Source organism: Jatropha curcas, chromosome 1 (genome assembly GCF_041381405.1).
Source record: "Jatropha curcas cultivar XTBG-Jc1 chromosome 1, XTBG_Jcur_1.0, whole genome shotgun sequence".
In the NCBI taxonomy this organism is placed as follows: domain Eukaryota; kingdom Viridiplantae; phylum Streptophyta; class Magnoliopsida; order Malpighiales; family Euphorbiaceae; genus Jatropha; species Jatropha curcas.
Window position 1 is genome coordinate 22,509,712 of NC_143151.1, and position 6,164 is coordinate 22,515,875.

Here is a 6,164-nt window from a genome sequence, read left to right on the forward strand (position 1 = left end):
TCATGCTCAAGGTGACGTTCCATCTGCTTCAAATCCTCTTCCTATGATAGATCCGCAGGTTGTGAAAGACCTAACAGAGGCATACAACAACTTTGTGTCAATTCTAAAATGATTTATGCATTCTCAGCCTTCTTCTCAACCTTCCCAACAACACAACTATTCACTTAGAAATATGAAGCGAGTTTTTGGGGAAGAAAAGGAAGAGCAAGCATACATGGCAGAAGAAACTGACTCATTTTGGAGGACATAAACAACATACAGCAGGAATAATACAAATGTTCCAAAAGGGGAGAGCAAAGAAAACTTCCAAGTAAGAATCAGAGGGGTGAGCAAAGAGAACTTTCGACCAAGAACCAAAGGGGTGAGCAAAGAAAACTTGTGAGTAAGAATCAAAGAGATTCTTAAAGAATATAGAGTGGCAGGAGATAGTAGTGATTATGGCTTAGGAATGATTCCCCACTATCGCGAGAAATACTAGAAGTATCTTTTCCTTCAAAGTTCAAGATGCCAACATTTCAAACATCGATGGCACAACATATTCCAAAAGTCACCTAGCTAACTTCAAGACAATAATGCACATTTAGACAACTACAGATATGCTATTATGTCGAGAATTTCCGGCAACTTTGAAGGAATCAGCACATGAGTGGTACCAAATGCCCAACACAGGATCAATTGCATCTTTTGCTCAACTAGCTTCTGCTTCAAAGCTCAATTTGTCATATGTCTCCCGAGCAAAAAAATCTCATCAGGCCTGATTGATCTAAAAAGGGATGATCGAGAATCACTTACGGAGTATCTTAATAAATTCCTGAAAATGGCTATGCAAATTGAGGACCTAAATGCTGAAGTGGGCATTAGTGCCATGTTAAAATATTATAAGTATGGAAAATTGTTTGATTCTATTAATATTGATCCTTCGCTTTCTCTTGCAGAATTAATGTTCCGAGAAAACAACTATGCTCGACTAGATGAGGCTTAGTAAGCCTATGTTAGTTAAACCCATATTCTATTCATAGTCATGGCTTCAGACCCAATAATTATATTCTACAAACGTATCAAAAATACATTCACATAATATATATATATATATATATATATATATATATATATATATATATATATATATATATATATATATATATATATATATATTATTCAATTACAACCCATTTGGAATACAATTGCGGAACTCCATAATTTACAGTCCTTTACATGTACATGCTTAATATAACTATTAATAGTTTTCTATATTTGTATTTTGACTCATTTGGATACATAGGATTCTTCTTTTCTCCTATTACCTAAAAAAAATAAGGAGGCAGGGGTGAGCACCAAACTCAATGAGGAGGGTTAGATAACCCTCTCACCCCACACAATCACACAAATGGATGTGTAAATCAATTTAGTCTTCCGACTAACTATATGATCATGCAGTCGATCACACAAATGACATAGCAACAGCAATCACAAATATTAAAACCTTCATATAATCACATCAAGTGGATTTTTATTAGTGGCGTCACCAAAACCCCTGACGAGCCGTCCTCACACATGGCTCGCTCTCTCATCACGTGTGCACCAGGGAGTCGATCCCCCATACATGGTCGACTAGTCTTAACCTCACTTGACCAGCCCTCTCATTTTTTTAATACTCTCTTTTCTTTTCCATACCAACAGGAGGCCACCCTGTAGTTTTCCATATCATATTTCATTAGATGCATATGGCGGCGCCAATCTCCCCATACATAATCGATGGTATCTAGAAGGCCCTCACAAATCCATCGGTGACCCACTTCATCCCAATTCCACACAAGCAGAGCATTCATGAAGCACATCACAACTAATCAAACCATATTCAATAGCAACAATTAATTCAACACAAATTAACAATCTACTAAGTAATGCATGTCCAGCATTTAGCTGTGTGTGCATGGATGCAAATGCAGATGGATGATATGAATTATCTAACACTACTCATAGTTCTTCACTATCCTTAAAAGGACTATCTTTATTAGTGCACTCTTCGAGCTTTTGTCTTGACATTTTGGAATGTTACGAATATCTAAAAAAAAAAAAAAGAAAATTCTAAATAAGAGTTCTAATTCGAGAAATGTATTTTGCATTCATTTATTAATTTTGGTTACTAGTCGCTTATCTAACTTATCGAACTATATATATACACGTACATACTGTTCCTTTATTTATTTATTTACTCTAATTTATAACTTTTAAGAAAGCTTCTAGTTATTTGGTAAATAATGTTTTATAATAATAGTAATAATAATAATAATAATAATAATAATAATAATAATGGAAATAGTAATACTAAAAGTTTTAGTTGTTACCAGCTATTAAAGATATAACTGATTTAGTCCTTTAATAAGTGTTTTGCCGAAAATCCGACAGCATTCCTCTATAAACTAGACTATCCAAATTTTATACATCGCACATATCAACACACAGCCCATCCATCGGGCAAATTCTTAATCAAAGCCCATCCTCCGTTATGTCATCATTAAATCAACTTGAATCAATTTATCCATATCAATAATTAATCTCAATTCAAAGCAAAATTATTTTCACAAATTCAGTTCATACCACGATAATATATACATATCTAATTAATAATTTCTATTAAAATACTTAGCTTCCCATTAATCTGTTACTAGCACTTAAGGTACAAAAAATAATATTCTTACCCTGTAGAAATCTAGGTTCTTAAATTTCTAACTTGGATTAACCAAGCTAAACAATTTTCTAACTAATCACAACTAATAATTGTAAAATAAGGAAATAAATTCAAATTGATTTCTAAAAGAAAAATGCAGAATTGGGTTATAAGGTTTGCCAATGTAAAATTGGATTACATATTCGGGATGAACATGATGAGGAGAAGATTCTGCCTCTGGAACCTTGCCGGAGCGTCGCCGGCCATTCACTTGACCACCACCACCAACCACGTGCGCGGTGTTCGGAAAATCCAACTGCACCCAAAAATTGCAAACCATACATCAATTTGTTCGTTATGAGGAGATGATCACTAATATATGATCAACTTAACATGGGTGTTAACCATTTGGCCAAAAATTGACCTAGAATGTTCGGTGGTCACCGCTTTGGGTTTTCCGATTCCGATCACCATAGTCGACACTGAAATAGCCAAATGAAAGAGGGAGAGGAGAGGAATCGATCGACACCAACCTCCAAGCCTCAAGTCACCGGAAACAACCTGAATGGCTAGAAAAACATTGCTGCGACAGTGCAGAATCATTTCAGCCGAGTTTTCTCTCTATCCGGGCTCAAATCATGCAAATCAAGGTTGAATCAAACTCCTTGCAACGATTATATGGTTTTAGACTATTTATTTGCCGGATTTGGTGGCCGGTGGCCGGAGAACGAAAAGAATGGGAGGGAGGAGGTTCAGCGTCGGGGAGAAGGAGATCAGGGAAAAAATTGATTTTATCTCTTCTCCTTCCATAGGCCAGAAAGGCTGGTCCTGTCTGATTAGGAGCTCAGTTTGGTTCAAATTGTTTTCCAGAAGATTCCTCTTGATTTTTAATATGGTCTGACTCCGGTTTCGATAGGTTCTTTTTCACTTCCGATTCTGTTAAATTTATGAGTATAATATTATTTGAAATTATTCTTAATTAAATTAAATTAAAAAACTTATGAAATGGAAAATTCGAGTTGTTTCACCTCAATCGGATTTTTTGGGATTTTCTTTATAACACTCTCATGGAAGTTGGTTTTCCTGACATTCTTGTTTCGGCCATTATGAGATGCGTTACGTCTTGTTCTATGCGTTACGTCTTGTTCTATGCAAATTGCTTGGAATGGGGATCTTTCCGATACATTTTTTCCTTCCCGCGGCTTACGTCAGGGAAACCCGTTAAGTCCCTATTTATTTGTACTGTGCCTTGAACGACTTTCTCAGGCTATCTCCAAAGGGGTGACTAGGGGTTCACGGAATCCGATTAGGCTGTCTCGGAATGGGCCTCTATTGTCTCATCTTTTTTTACTGACGATTTGATTTTACTGGTTGAAGATTCTTTTGACCAGGTTTGCAGTCATCAATGGAGTTTTGGAGGATTTCTGCAGGTGTTTTAGACAGAAAGTTAATGCTTCAAAGACCACAGTTTTTTTCTCCAATAGCGTTTTGAGTAGTTTAAAAGGGCAGTTAAGTCGGGCGTTGGCTTATAAGCGCACAAATAATTTTGGCATGTATCTGGCGGTTCCCCTTCTTCATGGGAGATCAACAAGTGTGACTCATCGTTATATTTTGGAGAATGCTTTTAAATGGCTTTCTAGCTGGAATGCGTTGCAGTTGTCAATGGCGGGCAGAATTACTCTGGCAAGTTCAGTGATTGCAGCCTTGCCCTAGTATGCCATGCAGAGTACGAGACTTCCTTCTCGAATCTGCAATGATTTAGAGAAAGCATGTCGCAACTTTATGTGTGGTTCGTCTAATGATCACAGGAGGATATCTTTGATTCCTTGGAATATTGTTACGCAGCCAAAATTCTGTGGCGGTTTGGGTCTCAGAAATTGTGTTTGCTTAACGATTCTTTTCTTATGAAGTTGGGGTGGGCGATAAGAATGGACACAGAAGCTTTAAGGGTGAAGGTTCTTCTTTCCAAATATAAAGTGCCTGAGGTTAGTGCTATTAATGGGAATTGTCCGAATAATTCCTCTGTTTTGTGGAAAGGTGTCTCGAAGGTGTGGGATAAGCTTCAGAAGGGGTATATGTTTTCTGTTGGAGATGGCTGCACTGCGAAATTCTTGACTGACTGTTGGGTTACAGATGAGATGGTTCTGATCCAGGCAGCGGTGGTAGAGTTGCCGGAGGCTTGGAGAGAGGAGCGTGTTGTGGACTATGTTGCGGAAAACGGGGAATGGAACTAGGCTAAATTTTCCACTATTGTTTCTTCTGATATCCTTGGTTTTATTGCAGCTATCCTGTCTCCTGCTGCTGATCGTGGTAAGGATGTGGTTTGCTGGCGTTTCACAAGCTCTGGTCGTTTCAGTATAAAGTCGGCTTATAATTGCTTAGTAGGGATTCCGGAGAGTAATGGTGTTCGAAACTGGGATCTTTTTTAGAAGTGGAAAGGGCCACAATGGGTTCGGGTCTTTTTATGGATTGTTCTTCACAACAGACTTCTCACTAATTTAGAGAGAAATCGTAGGCATCTTACGTCTTCAGCTGTCCGTGATTTATGTAATTTTTTTGAGGAGTCTTGCTTACATGTGTTGAGGGACTGTTGCTATGTGAGGAATGTGTGGAACAAAATTCAAGTTCCTGAACCCTCTGTCTTTTTTGATACTTCTTCATTGATGGTGGCTTGGGTCATGGAGAATTTGAAGAGCAAGGCCATCCATCAGTCAGGTATTTCATGGAGTGTGCTTTTTAGAATTACCAGTTGGAAACACTGGTTATGCAGGAATAGGTGGGTTTTTTGTTCTGAATTAGTGGCAGTGGAGGAAATTGTTAATGATATTATTAGGTTTGCTAGGGAGGTGGTTCATGCAATTCATATTGACGGTCATAAAGGGAAACTGCAACAAAGCAATTGCTGGGTTTCTTGGATCCCTCGTCCTCCGCCGTTTCTCAAACTCAATGTCGATAGTTCCGTTGTTGGGTCAGTTGCTGCTGGTGGTGGGCTCATTCGAGATTCTAAAGGAGTTTGGGTTAGAGGTTTTATTACTCACATAGGAACGTGCTCTATTCCTAGTGCTGAATTATGGGCCTTAATGGAGGGGGGTAAAGTTGGCAAAGAGTATGAATATTCAGCATTTGATCGTTGAATGTGATAATTCTTATGTTGTTCAACTAGTGTCTGGAAAGTTTCAAGCCTCTGGGATGGATTATCAGTTGGCTAAGGTCATAAAGGAGATGATTTCTCGAGGCTGGATTTGTCATCTTCAACATAAATATAGGGAAGGAAACTTCTGTGCTGACTTTTTGTCTAAAATTGGTAGTGACTTTCCTCTGGTTTGTGGAGCCTTGGGTAGTTGGCTAATGCAAGATATAGCTGGTGTTGGTTATCCTAGGCTTTGCTTGTAGCTTTTAGAACTTATGCTCTCCTTTTATTACCAAAAAAAACTTTGCAAAAAATATCATACTCTCTTTGTCCTATAATTCTTGTTATACTTTCTTTTTTCTT

General features: G+C 37.9%; 1 long non-coding RNA gene across 1 annotated transcript; it reads right to left on the reverse strand.

Moving 5' to 3' along the window:
- Nucleotides 1-2,789: 2,789 nt before the first annotated feature.
- On the reverse strand, nucleotides 2,790-3,709 carry LOC149499163 (uncharacterized). The gene is made up of 2 exons (XR_016319775.1): nucleotides 3,096-3,709; nucleotides 2,790-2,987 (listed from the first exon to the last, which is right to left on the reverse strand). It is a non-coding gene; the product is annotated as an uncharacterized LOC149499163 (long non-coding RNA).
- Nucleotides 3,710-6,164: the final 2,455 nt, after the last annotated feature.